Consider the following 19,373-nt stretch of genomic DNA (forward strand, 5'->3'; position numbering starts at 1 on the left):
TCAAGCAGTTACTTTCCTCAAAATACTTCTGAAGTTTATATTCCCTTGTTGGTAGGAATAGGACTACCCCTTTGCACAACTTCAGAGGGCACCATTCTCATTATAGTCTACATATTTACATATGTCTTCTGGGGAAAGCATTTGTAACACAGACACAGTGTGCAACATGGAATCTACATCAAGACAGATGGGGAGATTGGCTGAACTCTGAGCAGGAGTGTGGTAGTGTCACGTCCCTGGTGACTCAGGAGTTGGTAACCAGGCCCCATGTCCCAGTCCCTGTGGCCAGAGCCCTGACCATACAGACACTCAGCCTCTTCCCAGGCTCTGCTCTATTCCCGTAGGACCCACAGCAGCCTGCAATTTAAAGTCAATGAGCACTTACTCCTGGCCACCTGCCCCTCCCTGTTCTGGCAGTTTCTGTCCTGCGCACCGGTTCCCAGGGCCTCGGTCTGGCGAGTCGCCCTAGTCGGGTTTGGGGAGTTAAACCAGATCTTGGGGTGGGAGTGTGATTCTGGGAACCCCGGAATTCAGGATGGGAACCCCTGAAGGCCAGCCAGGGTGCCTGCATGGCTCTGCCTGAGGCGCCTCCACAGCCTTTTGGAAACATCTCATTGAGGGTAGTGGAGGTGGTGGGAGGAGCCAGCTGGGGGGGAGGGGGGGAGTGGTGGTGGGAGGTGAGGACAGTGAAGCCAGCAGAAGTGTTCCCAGGACTTCTGTGGCTTTTTCACTTGAAAAACAAGAAATAACTTAGTCAAAATAGCAAGATTATAAGTGCACCTGGTTTATTAGGAGGGTTCTGAAAAGCTGTTGACAGCCCAGGGCTTCAGTAGGATTTTGATTGTGATATAGGAGGAAGAATTAAAACTTCAGTAGAGAATCTTTTTGCAAATGAAGCTACGTTTTGAAATGGAAATACTAGCAATACATTGTATGGTGCAGCCTTTCAAAGAAACTTTTGAAATGGATTATCTACTTACCCCCAGAGGAATGAATATTAAGGCCATTCTACAAATGAGCAAATTGAGGCCCAGAAGGAGAGTCCTGTAATCCTTCGATTAACTAGGGCCTTTCAAGCCCAATTGATAATTAGAATCATCTGTGGAGCTTGTAAACCACAGCATCCCATCTCCCTAACCCCTATTCTGATTTGGTAGGTCTGGATGGAGCCCTTTTGTACGAAAGCTCTCCAGGTGATCTTGATGCTCATCTTTAGCTGGGATGTGTGCACACTGACATCTCAGAAGGAAAGATGGGTCCTGGAAGGAATGCGGGGTTGGGTCCTAGCCTATCAAAGGGCCTCTCTGTGGGCTGGGGGTGGCTTAGGGCTGGGTGAGATGGCATACGGTCAGGGAGATTAGGCCCACGTGTGATAATGGTGAGCTCACAGCCAGCCAGTTTGGCTAGGCTCCTAGATTTCACAAGAAGTCATTTCCCCTGGGGACAGGGCAGAGGGAGAGGGGACCACAGAAAGGGCTGGCTTGATAACCGTCAAGACAATGGATGAGGGTTTCGAGAGCTAGGCAGGAAGCCTTAGGATTCTGACAGACCTCCGGTTATCCCCACAGTGTTGAAGGCCTACCAACCTCCACTGCTCCCCCACCTCATTGCCCACTCAGCCAGAGTTGTCCTAGGGACCCAGCCAGACCCCAGGGCACTGTCTTTTTTTCTCACTAACTGGACTGCTCTCAGGAAGAAATCTCATCTGTGGGGCCAGTTTTGGCCAGCTTCCCACAATCCCTCTCCCATCCTGGCTTCTGAACTCTTGTGAGGGAAGAGAACAGTGAAGTGGAGGGATGCTGAGGCAACACCCCTCTCCCAGTGGTACCCAAAACCTAGGCTAAATGGCTTTCAGAGGCAAGCCCAGGCCCTGTGAGGGGACAGGAGTCAGCTGACCTGAGTTCAGACTGACTGCTAAGGGTGAGTAGGGTTCTGGGCTGTGACCCAATGCCACCCCTAGGAAGTATAACGTGTCTTTGAAGCCATTCTTTTTATCACAAAGTCATTATTTTTATCATCAATAATGAAGTCTTGCATTCTACTTTATTTTTTTCTGTGTTAATTTTATTAACAAACTTTAAAATTACCAAATAGTTAATTTACTTAGTCACCCCCGAAAAAAAACCCTTTTAATAAAAATAAAGATGACAACATTTAACCTATGGCTTCATATACCCCAGTTTTGAAAACTCAGAACTAGAGAATCTCAAAGGATTATTCAACCTCCACCAGGATCGTAACAAAGAAAAAAGACTTAAGTTCTATGCAGCTCCTTTTCTAAAACTCCCAGGCCTGGACCGTGAGGTGGTAGACCATCTGGAGGAGGCCTGACAGGGGAGGTAGAAACAGACGTCCCAGTTCCAGCCCTTTCAGTGTTCTTGCTTTTTGAAGGTTTCCAATTGCCATATATCAAACGGAGGGGCGGGGTCAGGGTGGGCATTGTTCATCAAGCCAGGGGCGGAGTTGGGGTGGGGGATGACAAGGTTGATCAGAAGCTGCTACAGTGGGGACAGCCTGAATCCAGGCTTGCTGCCTGCCTGGACAGCAAAATGAGCTCACTCTTTTTTCCCCAGAGAAGAGAGACCAGGAGGGTTGGCCAGCCTCTGGGTACCCTAAGGGGCTGGGTTGAGTAGGGCTGGAGTTATGCTCAGCAGAGAGGGAAGTCAGCCCTCTCACTGCCAGGATTCTTCTGGCAGTGGAATGAACCTTAAAATCTTTGAATGTTAGGGCCAACAAGCTCTGGGAGAGCATCTCTTCCAGCCTCCCCCACCCCACCCACCTCCCCCTTTTAGGGACAAGGAACTAAGCTGGAGAGCAGGGAGCTTTATAGGGTGCCCGTGATCTCCCATTCTCCCAGGAGTTAGGCCTCATTCACTCTTCAGGAACTTTCTTTTCCCAAGCTTGCAACTGCTTCCTCACCCCTCTGCCAAGTCTCTAACCTTACTCAGAAACGCCTTAGTAGCCAAAGGCTTGGGAAACTTTGGTCTATGCAAAAGGCAGCCGCCCATTGTCTGCATCCTTGGTCTCTGGCTGGAACTCCATGGCTGGCAGAGGATGGGAGCTGCCAGTTCCACCTGGAAACTTTGCCACTTCCTCACAAAGATCTTTGACCTTTCTGGAGCTCTTTATGGTTTTAAAAACACTCCTATGTCCTTTACTATTTTCGTAGCTCTGTCAATAAAAATAACATACTTGCGTAGTATAGATAGGACAGGTCTCATCAGTGTCGTTTTACAGGTAAGAAAACAGGTTCAGGTGGGTGCAGGGACTTGCCTAAGGTCACACAGCCAGTCAGCAGGCCTGGGCTGTGACTCTAGATCTAGACTCATTTCCTTGATTCCAAGCCACTGATACTCTTAGTTGTGAGCCAAAGGGGGCTGTATGGCTGGAAAGGGGGGTAGTACACACTGGGAAGTGGTGATGTAGAACAGGTGGAGTGAACACCTGGCGTCCATATGGAGTTGTTGATAAAAAACTTTCTCTCCTGGGTTGGCCTTTGTTTTATCTGATCAGGCTCTTCCTCCCCACTGCAGAATTCAGCCGGGCCCAATGCTGACTCAATGCAAGGCACACTGTCGCCCAAGGGGTGCCCTTCAGCTAGACCACCTCAGGCCCAGAAGTGACAGTGATTCCAACACATCCTCCCTGAGAGCTCCAGTATCCTCTAGGGCCACGTGGGACGTGGTGCGCCAAAAGAGGGGCCTCTCCCCTCCTCCGAAACTCCCCTTTTTGTAACCCACAAAGGACAGACTTTGGTGTAGAAATCCAGGAGCCACGGCTGAATCCTTTAAAAATCAAATACAGAGAAAAACAAAAAATTCTAGCTATCTAGGTTCTGCTCTGGGAGGAGGTGCACACAGGATCTGAACCGACAGCCCCGCGGTGGCTGGTCTGCAGTGGGGCCAGCCAGGATGGGGGAAGGGAAGACCCCCTGCTCCCTCTCCCTTCCCCTCCCACCCCCCAGCCTCGTCCGATGTGCGCCCTCAGGGGAGCCCGGCCGTGGAGGTGACAGATGCTGAGCAGCTGACCGGGGGGGTCTGTCTCCGCGGACCCCCTGATTGTAGGGGGGAAGCGGGGACGTGACTTGGAAAACGTGCATCTGGAGGACGAGATGAGGGGGGATGGAGGGAAAGTTGGACAGAGGGGAAGGGCGGGACTAGCCTTGGCCCCGCCCTCCCCTGGGAGAAAGGAGACTCCTCCCACCGTCCGAGAGGAAGGCGGCCAGGCCGCGGAGATGCTGAGCTCAGCTCTTCAGTCGCTGGGCTGCTGAATGGGGGCAGGGCGAGGGGCCGGCCCCTTTCTGGTGCGGGCAGAAAGAGGGGGAGGGAGGAGAGGCTGAGGAGGCCCTCACAACCCTGAGGCTGTAACTCTCCTCCAACCCGATCTGCTAACAAAGCGGTCTCTGTTGGGGTGGGGGAGGCCTCCTGGGTGCATGGAGAACCTTATGGGGGTGGGCGGGGGAGTGTCTGTGAGTCAGCGCCCTAAACACTGACTTAGACCCAAGAACCCACGTCAGAGAGGCCGAGACCTTGTGCCCTCCGACCCCAGGATTTGTTTGGTGGAGGGAGTGCAGGGAGTAGTGCCTGCCGCTGTGGGGCTGCAGGTCTGAACTGCCCCGCCGGCTTTTAATTTAAGGCAACCTTGTAAAAAGCAAGGAAGATCAGCTTGGGAGGGAAAGGAAGAAAACTTTTTGGACCCACTTGGCACAAATGGTTACCCAGGCCAAATGGGTGGGTGGCTATTTTTGAGCTGACCTACATACCTATTTGCCTCTTTATCTTTTTATTATCACACAGGGCTGTTATGAGAGCTTTTCTTTAGCACTCCATGAAGCTGCTGCATTTGCTGAGGTCTGCACAATGAGGCGTGTTGCCTCACTCTCCCAGGAAGTTTTAAGAGTCTCTGGCTCTGGAAAGGAAGACATCCATAGACCTGCAGAAGCTGCCACCAAGCTCTTTCCCAAGGAACAGAATTCAAACCCTGATGCTCCAAGTCTAGAGCTGGCCAGCCCTGGAGGCCAGGAATGATATTCAGATTTGGCAACAATGTTCCTGGGTTTTGCCAAGGCAGGCCTAAAGCTCCCTGGGCCTAGGCCTCATTGCCTGCCAAAGTTCACCTGTGGTCCTGGGGTTCCACGCTATGGCAGGTGAGGCTTCCCTTTACAGGTGGAGAAAGTGAGGTACAGAGAAGAGTTGTGGACAGAGCTGGTTTGGATTTTACTGCTTTGATTGTGGAGGTAACTCTGTTATCTTAAGTAGAAATAAGGAGAGCCTGGAACTTTCTATTTGTTTTACCTTTGTTCAGCTTCACTAAAGCCTCCCTCTCCAACCTTTTAATAGCTCTCCACTGCCTTTAGAGCAAGTCTGGCTCCTTACCTTGGCCTTGCCACCTTCCAGGGCAGGCCCTTGTCTATCTCTGGCTTCATCTCCCTCCCAAAGCCAGGAGGGGAAAATCACATATGGTTCTAATTACCTCTGAAACGCTCTTAAACTTTCCATAAAGTACAGTATGCATGGCTTTATGTATACAAGTTTGCACAGTAATATATATGTAGATGTGCAAAATATATACAGCCTCCTACAGTGGGTCATAAAGAGAACATCAACAAAGTGTAAGCATGTAATTTACAGTATTTTTAATCATGCTAAAGAGAAACAGACACATAGATTTGGAAGTGAGACTGGCAGAGGTAACAACAGATTGCTGTCTTCTCCCATCTGGTACCCTCTCTGGGGCATAAAGTCCTTGGCCCCAGGGAGGAAAAGAGGGGATGATGGTTGCACTCCTTAAACTGCTCTTTTTGGCTTTTTCTTTCAATGCTGGCATAATTGACTTCGCCCAGGTTCCCTGTGCCCTGTGGGATGCTTTGCTCTGTGGTCTCAAGTATCCTCCCAGCTTGCTCCCATTTCACCCTGATTACTTGTCCCAGATGCCCTTCTAGCTCCTTCTGACTCATATGCCAAGCTAATCTCAACTCAGGGCCCTTCAGGAGTCCCCTTTGAACATACTTGGGAAGCTCCAAGTTCCCAGCCAGGGAGTGCAGGGCAGGGAATCCAGCCCAGACCGGCTTGCCTTTGACGCCAGTGCTCAGTTCGCTGTGGGCGAGTAGTTCTCTTCTCACCTGACGTATATTGAAATGATTCTATCCTGGGTCTAATGCTCCATCAGATTGTAAACTCTTGCAGAGTTCAGGTATTTTAGATCTTTAAACACCCACCACCACCAGCACCACCACAACTCCTGCTAATACAATCACACCCCTCTCCACCTCTATATATTAGATACATATGGTATATGCTCAACAAGTATTTCACCCAGAATTGGATGGAACTAGAGCTCACCTGTGACTCAAGGTCAGTGTGATGTCAGTGAGAACTCTCCCCTGACCCCTGTCAGGCAGGGGGACTTCTGCTTCCCCTGAACTTTGATAGCATGTATTATTGTCACAGAAAGTTGCAACTGAAAGGAGGATTTCCCTCCTTGTCAGTTGAGAAGACTAAAGGGAAAGTGGCTGGAGTGGCCCAGCATGGGAACCAGATCCCATGGTCTGCTGGCTTCACTGGCCCTCTCTGCCCTCCGCCTCATCACCTCTTCAGAGAGGCCTTCCCTGGGGGCCCCATCCCTTCTCCTCTGTTGTTTCTTTTGAAAGCGTTCATCCCATAAGTACTTATATATGTAATTATTTGAGTGGGTGTACATGCCTGTCTTTCCCACTAAACTGCAAGCTCCAGGAGGCCAGGGTCTGTATCTGTCATCTGTTTCCTCCTGGAGCTCCAGTGCCCTGCGCAAAGCCAGGGCCACAGAATTCCCAGCAGATATATACATGAGAAGAAAGAACAAGTATCCGGGTGGCCTGAACCTCCTTACACTTCCCCAGAGCAGCAAAAGTGCAGAGTTGATAGGCCTCGGGCTCCTTGTCAGGACCTCCAAACACCTTGTCTTGGATTTAAGACCTCAGAGAGGAGATAAGGCCCCTCCATGAATAACCATAACACAAGGAAGATGGCTGACCTGCGAGTGACAGTTGGGCTGGGTGTTGCAGTCGAGCAGTGGTGTGGGAGGCAGGTCAGAGGTTCGAGATGTGAGGCCGGAAAAACTGAAAACCATCTGAGCATCCTTGGCAGGAAAACGGTTAAACTCGAGTACCTCCATATCATGGAGTATTAGGTGGGTGTTAAAAAGCATGAGGTCAGTTTTGGAAAAATGCCCAAGATAAATGTTGTTAGGTAAAAAGAACAAGCTGCAGAACAATTTGTATCCTCTAATCTCACTCTGAGAAAAAAACAGAGGTCACTCCCCTGCAGATACACACTTAACATGTGCAGAGAAAATGTCTAGAAGGATCCTGGAAAACATATCCACAGAGCTTATCTCTGAAGGGATGGAGGGGAGAGAGAGGCTTTTGCTTTTTCACTTTATATCTTTTTTTGAGGTTAAAAAGTAAGATTACCTTTATTTTGCACTATAAAAACACTGGATATTGGATTTTACCATGAGCTCATATTACTTTCACAAGAGTTTTCTGGTTTTGTTTTTTGCTGTTGCAGGATTGGGGATGGGGGTGGGAGGTGGGGGTGGATTGCAGCGTGGAGACTGGGTGAGAAGTACTGCAGCGCCAGGGGCACTGACAGGACCTGCACAGACGATGACTGGAGGGTCTGAGCCGGCTCTGTGGTTCCAAATGGGGAGAAGTGGTGATTGCTGTGGAGATGGACCGTGGGAAGCACAGTGCAGTATATGGGGGCTCATTCAAGGTGACTGACCTCACCAGTGCCCGTGACCCTGGACAGGGGACAAAGGAGCCCAAGGCCAGGAAACCTTGACTTACTTTTGACTTTTGGAAACATGGGCAAGGAAAAGAATATGGTCGACCTTTAGGACCCTGCGGATTCCTTGGCTGTTTCTGGATCCTTTGGGTACAAACCGTTCTGACTGCAACTTGGAAACAAACAGAGCTAGGAGGGGCCGAAGCCACAGCCGGCAGGAGGAGCCCGCCTTCCAGGGGCGGGCAGGCCGCCGAAGTGGTGCTGCCTGGGGCTCTGCCCGCCTCCTGCTTGCTTTTGTGAGCTGCTGTGTAGGCTCAGGTGAAAGGTCAGGGCTTCTGGCTCCTTCTGGAGGCGAAGCCCCTGACCAGGACCAGGAGCAGAGGAAGCCAGAACAATGCTGGTCATGGAGAGTTTGTGAGAGAGGGAGCTGAGTCCGGGTCGGAGAAGTTCCTTGGCTCAGAGGAGCCAATAACAGCCCGGAGAAGGTCAAAGATGAGGAATGTTCTGTGATTTCCAAGACAGCAGTTCATTTATCTCCTAAACACTTACTCTGAGCCTGAGTCCAGTTGTAATACTGCCCCCATGCAAGCTGGTTAAGAACCCCTTTCGGAGGTTCTGTTTTAGGAGTTGCATATTCAGGTCTCTCCACAAAAGCGCCTGGGAAAGGAAGGAGGGAGACGTCTGCCCTCCACCATGGGGCACTTTCCCAGGTATCTGTTCAGTCATCAGGACAACCTTCTAAAGGCAGTATTCTTTTGCAAACCAGGAAACTGAGGCTGGGGAGGATGGTGCTTTGCCTGTGACCACATGGTTAGGAAGTGTTAAAACGGATTTGAACCTGGGTGTGCCTGTGTCCCACTTATAATTTGGTTGCTTGGAGCTCGGGACACATTTTCCCATCAAAATAATGCTGTAAGTGGTGGTTTGGTCACCATAATGGCCTAGCTCACCCAGGGTATAGCCAGAATTAATTCTACGTTTCAGTGCGGTGGTGGATGAATCAGGCTTCTGCGGGCTAGCCTGGAAACCCACAGGAGAGGGAAAATGCATTTGAGGGTGTGCCCAGCTGGGAACTCTTGCCCTGACTGTAGCTCCTGATTCAGGGCCAGCAGGGAATGCGGTGGCTCACGGAGCGCTTGTCCATTTCCAGGGCTGTTACAGCAAGCCCTGCTGAGTTCTAGCACTTCACAGGAGCGGGCAGAGCACTTGGCAGGTTTGGCCTTTCTAAGACAAGGAGTTATATGGGAATGTGCACGGATTTTCAGACTCTGCACATCTTCCTCTGTAGTCTTCCTCGTACTGCCTCAGCCTCCTGCAGTCATCTTGCATCCCCATCCTCTAGGATAGAGCACTAAAGGCAAGATCTAGGGTTCATTTTTCACGACTAAATCTGGTGTCTGCCGATGAAGTTAGTGGGCGAGAATGACTGCGCTGGGTTAGGAGTGATGGAGAGCAAAGCAGCTGCCGAGAGAAGCAAAGATCCATGAACGCTTTCAGAGGGACTTCAGGGAGAGCATTCTCTCATCCAGTCAACAAACATCTGTTACGGGTGTGCTGGACACTGTCCTTCTTCTTTTCATGGCACTTCTGTTGCCAAAAGTATCCTAGGCAGGACTGACTGTGGGTCTCAGATCCAGAATCTTAGCAATGGAAGAAATCTTTTTCTGGATGTAAAGTGGTGTCATTCATTAATTCAGGAAGGTCTGAGTGTCAGGCTAACTACTGAGAATACATAAAGCAGGAAAACTGAAGTGTAGAGGGAGGTGGAAAGTGGCTTGCCTGGTATCTCAGTCCAGGGTCCCAGGGTACTAGCTTGGACTAGCACCTGCCCCTTCTGGCCACACTCATGGCCTTCCCGCCTCAAGATATATCCCAGTCGTATTTTGGGATTCCTCTGGTTTGGAGTCTCGGGCCTGGGGGAAGGCCACAGAGTAGTAGTAGAATTCCTTTCTCAGTGACAGTACCAATTCCCGGGCTCTCACCTGGAGTGAGAACTAGATTTGCCCCTGGTGGGGTTCAGAAGACATAGGAGACTTTTCTCAGTTGTTTCAGTGAGCCACCTGCTCTCTAAACTCCAGGTCTTTACAAGCACCCCTACCCCTGCCTGAACCTCCCTCTCCCAGCTCCTTCATCTCGAGGACTTTCCTGGGCCCCCAGTGTCCTTAGGTCTCACAGCTCTGCACTCACCCACCATACCCTGGGCTTCCCCTCGGATAACCCTGGAACCTTGGGATTGTTCTTGCTTATTAAATGCAACTGTGATCTCTAGGAGGGGCAGACACCATGGCTATCTTTCCTTTGTACATTTGTTTTTAGCAATTGTGTGCCCTTTATCAACCAGTGCTTAGTACACAGTAGGTGCTCAATGTGCAGTTGTGAATGACTGTAATCCATAATTAAAGGCAAGGCCTTCCTTCAGGTCATTCAACAACTGTTTATCAAGGACCAAGGACCAGCACACACACAGGATACAGAGGTGACTGGGAAACAGAGGCTTACCATCTAGTAGAGGAATTGATCATCCAGAACCCTGCAAAAATCTCTTCTAACCATAGAGCCTCCACCTGCTCCTAAGTTCCCTCTTTTTCTCTGCTGGTCCACTGATTCTTGGCTACTTGGCCTGGAGCCCAGCATATACCTCTGAGTTCCAGGACCCTACCTAGGCATAGAACAACCCAGGCCTGGTGTGGAGCTGCACACGGGTGCTGGTGGGAGGTCCATCCAGGGAGCTCAGGCACAGAGTAGACAGGTTCCTCTGGACAGCTCTGCACCACATGCCTGTTTTGGAGAATTTGTTAAGAAATCACCTTATTCTCAAAATTTGGAGATAAACCGATGAAGGCAAAGGCCTAGATTCATTTCAAGGACTTGAAGTGATGGTCTCAAAATCAGTTCTCCCTAAAGTGTCAGAAGACCTGGGTCCCAAAACCTTGAATACTAACCTTGGTTCCTTCCAGTTTTCCAGAGCCTCAGTTTTGTCATCTAAAGGATGTTTTGTCATGAGGGACATGAGATGCTGTTACGTGACAGTGCCAAGTCAAAGATGCTTCAGAAACACAGGATGAATCAGAATGTAAGTGCCCACAGGCTAGTCACTGGGCCCTCACCCAGTAGCGAGGACACGATGGAAGTGGTCTCCCGAGGTCCTATAGTGGGCTTCACGCAGTGCAGGTGAGCCAAGGCGGAGGCTGCGTGCAGGCAGCACTAGGACCCAGGGGCCGAATCTGGAGCCAGCTCAGCTGGGTAAATTCACAGCCAGAACACAATGTTCTCAGTGTACCCACAGGAAACCCTGAAGAGGAGAACTGCACATGGCCTTCTGCTGGGTGTGTTCTAGTCCCAGCCTTTTATTCTTTTTCCTAACCTCAGTCCCCACTTTCACATCCTGTAACCTGCAGAGCTGCCTGCCCCACCCCACTGGGCTGGTCCCAGGCCCCGGGAGAGCAATCAATGCAGGAAGCCCAAAGGCTGGCTGGCCTTCACAATTTTCAAATAAGACCATTCGCCTCTAACCTTGGTTTCCTGAATCGGCCCTTTGTGTTGGAAACTTTTCACAGTGCGGAAGGCAGACACCGGGGACAAAGCTGAGCTTCTAGCTGAGGCGAGGGTCTTGGCTCAGATGCAGGGAAACAGCTGATGCCTCTGAACCACCTCCTCCCTTCCTCCCTGAAGGCCAGGCCCCACCTGGGACGGGGCGAGGGCCTCCATGGCTGCTGCAGAAATCAGAAGGAGCTAGGAGCTGCCTGAGGAACCAGGGCCAAGTTTGGAGCAGAACATCCTATGATGTGGTTCCTAGTTTTTATTTCCACGAATGCCATAATATGTTGTCCCACCGAGCTATTTTTATTGAATAAAAAAAATTTTTTTAAAGCAAACCTCTGCAAAACCAACAGCCCTCTGTTACAGGGAAGGACAAGGTGAACTTTTCACTTCCTTCCCCCAGCCTATCAACTCATCTGCGGTTTGGTGTCACCCACACTTCCGTACTATATTCAATCTCAATTGTGGCCTCCTTGTTTTCGAAGCTGCAAGAGCAAGACTCTCAAACCCATGTTGTTTCTGCATGTTGCATGAGACTTTCAAGAGTCTTCTTAGTGAGTTCTTGCAAAATGGAGACCCTGCCAGATGCAGCCTTGAGGCAGAGGCGGGCCAGGAGAGTCAGCAGTGAGGCAGAGTCTGTGAGAAGCTGGCACTGGCTACCTGCACCGCTGGGGGCGCCGGATGAGGAGAACAGCTCTTGCTTTATGACACATGACATATCTGCCTCCTTAATGAGGGGCCCGGCCTTGAAAATAACCCCAGTGCTTAGATTAAGCTCCATTAATAGGGCTCTTTCTACGATGGTGTTTCAGAGTCTTTCCCCAAATACTGGTTTGTAAGAGAGTTTTCGTGTGTCCTCATCCCAGGCCTATAAATAGATTCGACTGGGTGCTACCCAGACTTCTCCATGCTCAGGGATTCCCTTCATGGAGAAGGGGAGCTTCCCAAATCAGGCAGTGATGCTCCTTGGGGAAGTCTGCCCAAAGCTTGTAGCCTCAAAAGACCTGGGTTCTAGTCTTAGTTTTTTCAGTTTGCTGTGTGACCCTGTGCAAGTCACTTTCCCACTTGGGGCTTCAATACTCTCGTTTATAAAAGGAGAGGGTTTGGTTAGACATCACTGTTAGAGGTGGAATTACGTATCTTCTCAAAATATATGTATGTTGAAGTCCTAACCCCAGTATCTTAGAATGTGACCTTATTTGGAGATAGAACTTGATAGAGGTAATCAAGTTACAATGAAGTCAAGCTGGGTGAGCCCCAATTAATAGGACTGGTATCCTTATTTTTTAAAATATATTTTTATTTAAGTACAGTCAGTTTTACAATGTTGTGTCAACTTCTGGTATACAGCACAGTACTTTAGTCATATATGAACATACATATATTCGTTTTCATATTCTTTTTAACCCTAAGTTACTACAAGATACTGAATATAGTTCCCTGAGCTATACAGTATAAACTTGTTGTTTATCTATTTAATATATAGTAGTTACTGTCTGCAAATCTCCAACTCCCAATTTCTCTCTTCCCACCCCCTTTCCCCCCTGGTAATCGTACGTTTGTTTTCTATGTCTGTGAGTCTGTTTCTTGGTATCCTTATAAAAAGGGGACATTTGGACACAGAGACATACAGAGTAATGTAAAGAAACTCCGGGAGAAGATGGTCATCTACAAGCCAAGGAGAGAGGCCTGGAACAGATCCCTTCCGTCACAGCCTCCAGCAGGAGCCAATCATGAGGACATCATGGTCTTGGACTTGTAGACTTCAGAACTGTGAGACAGTTCAGTCTGTGTTGTTTGTCACTCAGTCTGTGTACTGTTTTACGGCAGCCCTAGCCCAAATGAATAGAGGTGCTTAGGCTTCAGCTCTTTGGCTGTGGGATCCTTTCCTGCCGTCTCTTGGTGGCTTCCTCTGCCCCACATGGCCGTTCTGTTACCCTCTCCCAGTGAGTAAATGACATGATGTGTGAGAAGTGCTTAGCACAATGCCCCACAGAGAGTTACCACTCACTCTGTATCCACCATGATGAACATTCTTAAAGAGTTCCCGCTGCCTGGACTTGACTTGTACCGAACCTGAGAGCCTTTGTGCCAAAATGAAGTGTGGGTTCTGAGCTCAGGCCCTCGTGGTCACTCATACCTTCATTATTGAAGCCTTTCCCATCCCCCTCAGCAGCTTTTAAATCGGAGCATATTCAAGTGGCACTTTCCAGGAGACTATTTTTAATGGAAAGCTCATTTTGGCCACACAGTCAGCAGGACTCCAAAGAGACTGCAAAGGTGCAGAATGGGAGACTGCTTCTCTGTTCTTGGACTTGCTGATCCTGGGGTCGGGAGTTGCTGCAGAACTCTGAGGCTAAGCTCTGCTTCCCTATCTGCCTAATGAGGACGCCCCTTGGCTGGCAGCAGAGGGTCAGGCTTAACTACAGGTGCAGCCGGGGCTTGTGCTCCCAGATAGCAAGGCGCTGCCTTCCTCCTTGATCTGCCATCCCTCCTTCTGCTCCTTTTCTAGCTCTCGGAATGAATTCTGCTCTGCACTGAGAGATGGCTTGGGACGATGTCCTGCTTTCCTCCTGGCTCCTGAGTCTGTAGGTCTCCGGAGGCCGAAGCACCTGGTCCTCTAGCTGCAATCTCAGGCTGGGAGAGTCTGATTTTCCTTTTCATGATCAGGAGTGCTTTGAAAAAGCATTCTAGCCTTGAGCATTGAAGCAGGATCACAGAATGAGCCTTGAGTCTTCTCTGGGCAAAGACATTGGTCTAGGATAGAAAGTCCTTGGTTGTCCTCCAGGCAGTATGCTTGACAGCTAAGTTGCCCTGACTTCAGCGACTATTCCAGATTTACTGTATTTTGGAGACTCTGAAGAAAGTTAAGTGGGTAGAGTCTGACTTCAGCAGCCCCTAAACATGACCGCTGGGTTTGCTGAACAGATGAAATGTCCATGCTTGTGTGGTTTATCTTCACATATATGCCTGGAGATTTCTGAGAATAAGGATAGGGAGAGAGGGCGTGGGTGTTTACTTCAGGCCTTCTGGGCCAGGGAAGGAAGGAGGAGAAGCTATCTGTGGGGGAAAACATCTCTCCACAACATCCATATACTTTACATTTGATCCCTGCTGGCTGCCTCTTACCCTGGTTTGGCTCAGAGCCCAGTAGGGAGGCTCCTTCAATAATTCTGAGCTTAGGACATCTGCCTTTCCCTAAAAGTAAGTAAATAAATACAGATCTGTAATTGCTTAGTTTTTTGGTCAGAGCAGACACACTGTTCACCCAGTGGCCTGGAAAGAGCACATGTGGTGCACACCACCTGCCCAAGTGCCTAAGCTTCCCGGGCCCCAGGAGCCTGGTTATTCACCGTGCAAGTCCGGATTCCTGGCCTCTTTCTTAGGTGTACCCTGGCCAGGTCAGAGAAGTGCTCTTTTGATAGAAAGTGGAGCACAGTGAACGAGGCTCAAAACAACCTGGTTCTTGCTTCCTTGTCTTGAGAGATCGCACCACTCCCCTGTTTACACGCTCAGCTCCAGCCACACCAAATGACTCCGAGTTCCACGAATGCGGCCCTGCCTACGTGCGTGCTGTTCCCTGCACTTGGAATGCTTCTTTGGCATCTTCCCTCCAATTCTGACTGACACTCAGGCCCAGGCTCACCTTCTCTAGGAAAATTTTCTTGTCTCTCCCCTGCAGCCTCACCTCCAAGCCCCTTTGGCTTCCATAGCACCCTGTGTAGACCAGAGTCATGGAGTTATGCACTGTGTATATTCCATATGTCTGTTTACTTATCTGCTCTTTCCATTGGTCCAAGAGGTTTCCAAACCTCCCTGCAAGAGAGTCACATGAAACCCCCAACCTTAGACCTATTGGACCCGAGGAGTGAAGCCAGGGTGTCTGTATTTTTATTAAGCTTGATTCTGAGGCACAGCTAGATCTAGGAATTATTGCCCCATCTTTGTATTTCTGTTTCACTGTCTATTACCAGAGACATAGTCTGCCCTCAAGAAGTGTTTGACCCTTCTAATTTCTCTCTGGTAATCTCTTCTTATTTTCACTTCCTTCCCTCACTAGCCCTAGACCAACAATTTTCTTACCTTCTTGCCCTTACCATGTAACACTGTAACCACCAACTATTCATTTTTTCCATTCCTACTGCCAGGCTGCCAGGAGCTGCTGGTGTACTTTCCCAAAGGTTGGCGCCATTGCAAATTCAGGGACTCGAACTGCAAACAGCCCCTGAATGTGCCTGGCAAACCTCTGACCCTGGTCAGCTCTCTCCCATTCTTCACAGGGACCATTCCCAGCCCCACTGTTCCCGCTTCCTCCTGCCCCTGCCCCAGGCCATAGACCATCTTGCCTCCTCCATTACAGAGAAAACAGAAGCCATCTGATGGGAACTCCCTCAGCTTCCTGCCACCTCACCTACACATCCACCCACATCAACACCAGCCTTTCGCCTGCCTTCCCTCTAAAACTCATCACTCCACCTGGGCTGGATCCCATCCCTCCCGCTTTCTCAGGGACCTTATTACACCCTCTTTCTCTCTGACCTCTCCCCAAAACAAACTTCTTAACTGTGTATCCTCCTTTAACTGTCAACTTCTCTGCCCCCTATTTTTGCCTCCCCTTCCCATTGAACTTCTTTAAAGTGTTGCCTAGATTTGGTCCCACATTTTCACCTTCCACTCTCTCTCCCAGCCACAGCAGTCTGGCTCTGCCTCCAGTGTACTGCTAAGGTGGCTGCTCTTGAGACAAGATCACCAAGATGCTCCTTGGTAAAATCCAAAGGCCTTTTCCATTCCTCTCAGTTAATTGCTTGGTTACACTAGATACTGCTGTTTGTAGCAGCCCCCTTCTCAAAATGTCCTTTCCCCTTGGTTTCTGTGATGCCACACTCCTTGTTTTCTGGCTCTCTGGTGACTCCCTGCCAGTTGCTTTCCCAGGCACCTCCTCCCCTGCCTGTCCCTTAGATGCTAGGGTTCCTCGGGCATCCCTCCTTGTCCAATCCTCTTCTCACTCCATGGGCTCTCTCCTGGGGCAATGCCACTCATGCCCACCTTTGATTTCTTATCTCTAGGCTGGTGAGCCCTAAATCTAACTGTAGCCCAGCTCACTCTCCTGAGCTAGAGGCCCACAGAGTCCCCTGCCTATTGGACACCTCCTTGAGCCTGCTCCTCTTCCTATACCCCTGTCTCAGTGAACAGTAGCACCAGTCCCTCAACTGAGACAAGAAATCTGGTTGTCCGCCTGGAGTTCTCCAAGTTTGACCAGTCACCAAATCCTGTATTTGCTACTTCTTGAGTAACTCTCAGATGAAATCTATCCTCTCATCTCCACGTCTGTAATTCAGGTAGCAGTTGTCTCTCACCAGGATTTCCACAGCAGCTTCCAAAAGGTTCTAGACCTTACTGCCACTAATTTGCCACTATTCCTCCCAACTAAAATTTCTGAAGTGAAAACAGATCCTGTCATTCCCCTACTTCAAACTCTTTAATGGTTCCCCACTGCCCTCTAGTCGAAGTTCAAATTCCTTAGCAAAACCCATCCGGTCCGATCCTCTGTTGCATCTCTTGCCCTTACCGGCTATGAACCAGTCATAACAGAGCACCTGCAGCCCCATGGAAGCATGACACCCTTCCTCACTCTCAGGCCTCTGCATAGTTTGTTCCTCCATCTAAGAAGTCCTTCCTTCCCACCCCACCTACCTGTTCTCCAGGTCTCAGCCTGAACATCTTTCTTCTAGGAAGCCTTCCTGACCCCTTCTCAGCTGGATCAGCTGTCTCTCATTTTACAGCATCTCATGCTTTCTGTTATCAGATTTTACTCCGAAAATTATCCTTTTGTCTCTCTTAATATATTTATAAACTCGAGGCTGGTGACTGTTGTCTTGTTTAACTGCATATTCTCAGCATCTAGCAGATATTAGACACACAGGAAGTGCTCAGTAAATGTCTGTTGAATGAGTAAAAGACATTTGGAAATAAACATCCCCTCTACTGTTGCTGGCAGAGGCAGAGTGGCCTTCTCCAAATGTAGTGTCTGTTGGGTTTTCCTGAAAGGGCACCGCATCCTTGGGCAGGCTCCCCATCTTACCGGTAGATGAAGGCATCTCCCGGCCTGTCTCCTTTCCTCTACCTCTGGCTTGGCTTTAGGGTCCAAAGTTTCTGCCATATCAGTATCTGGTGTTCTGATTGGGAACAAGGGATTCAAAGACTGCCAACCGTGTGGGGGAAGGGAAGCCACAGGGTGCAAGTAAAGGGACAGAGCAGAAGGGCCCTTGGATCAGCAACTTGCTTTAGAGTTCCAGACCACTGTCATTCCAGCGAGTATCAGGCCTGGAATGGCACTAATAAATAACACATTTAAATGTATCAGTGAAGACTCGGGACTTTAATACTGATCCTAGATAATTAAAGTCAAAAAGTAAGATTTTTGACTACATAAAAGTAAAACCAGCTTTATTTAAAGTTTACTCTTGATGTCTAATTACCATGAGACACAACATTTATATGGAACTATGTTTCAGATTGACATGAACAATTCTTTATTAACAGCGAATTCTGCCTTCAGATTTTCTAGTATATGATGAACTAGAAGGCACAGAGACAAAGACTTGAAAGGCCTATATTATTAACTATAATCTTGATTAATACTCTTACTTCCTCTGTACCGGTTTCCTTAACTGTAAAATAATACTTGCCTCATTTATCTCACCAGGTTGATGTGAGACTCAAGACATGAGATATGTAAGAATGCTTTGGAAACTGCAGTTTCATGCACTGAGGCACAGTTACCATCAGCTTGGTTAGGATGGCCGTCTGTGCAGTCTGGTCATTAAGCTGCCATCTGCCCTCTTGCCTCCCTCCTTGCTCACCTCGGTAGGTATCGCTCAAGCATCTAACTACATTTCGCCAAACTGAATCTTAAAAGGTTATGCAGACACTAACATATAGCTAATTCCTATCAGTTCTTAAGGGAGGAGGCTGTTCTTTCACTGTGCTTGAGACTCCTTATCACAAAGCACTGGAAGGGACAGTAGTGACAAGGTTCATTTCCTTCAGGTAGTTAATTCATTTTATCATTTAAAAAAAGGGTTTAGGGATTTTGTTTGTACACAGCACTGGGTTGGGTTCAGTGGGATGCAGCATGGTACATCTCAAATCATCTCAGCTCTGAAGTCTGGCAGACTGAGTTCAAATGCAGACTTAGCCATTTACTTAGCTATGCAGCCTTGGCATGTAGTAGTGCCTGCTCTGAGCTTCAGGTTCCTCTTCTGTATTAAGGGGTATTACATATCTTGCAGCGTTATTGAAAGAATTGTAATTAATGCCCGTGAGTGACTGGCACATAATGAGTACAGAGAGGATGACAGATGAGCAACAACAGGTTCATCTGCAAGCCCCAAGCGTGGCAATAGGAATTGCGGATAATGAGACATAATGACCAACAGAAAGGGGCAGAGGACCTTTCCAAAGGACCACCTTCAAAAAACAGTGAGGGTCTTATTCCTGGCAGCACCTGAGTAGAAGCTGAAATGATCACTGGGAAAGGTGCTTCAGAAAGTATTTCTGCTCAACTCTAGGATCTTTTCAATGTCTAAGATCATTAAGAGAAATGTTCAGCTTAAAGAGAAAATAATAAATTCAAATATCAAAGGGTAGAGATGAGGTGGTACAGTGTCTGTGTTGTACTTAAACAAATCAATGAGAGAAAGTTAATGATTGCTTCTAAACTGTCACTGAAAATATGACTTAAAGGTTTATTGCAGACTAGGTATTTTTAAATTTTTCCTTTGGTAATCATCAAGAGGGTTGATGCCCAAAAGGACAATGTTGGGAAACTCAATGGCTTTCAAATATGGAACTTGTTTAGGTTGAGAAGCATTAATATGGAAATAGGTGAGTTTGAGGGCTGGTAATTCTTGTGCTCTGATGCACTTTAGAGATTAGAATAGTGGGCTGAAATAGCAACCAACTGCCATCTATTCCAAGTTACAACATTTTCTTCTGTCTGGGCAATGTGACCACGAGCAGGTCTTTAACTTCCTTGCCCTCAGATTCCTTACCCATTCAGTGAGG

This window comes from Vicugna pacos, chromosome 11 (genome assembly GCF_048564905.1).
Source record: "Vicugna pacos chromosome 11, VicPac4, whole genome shotgun sequence".
NCBI classification, from domain to species: domain Eukaryota; kingdom Metazoa; phylum Chordata; class Mammalia; order Artiodactyla; family Camelidae; genus Vicugna; species Vicugna pacos.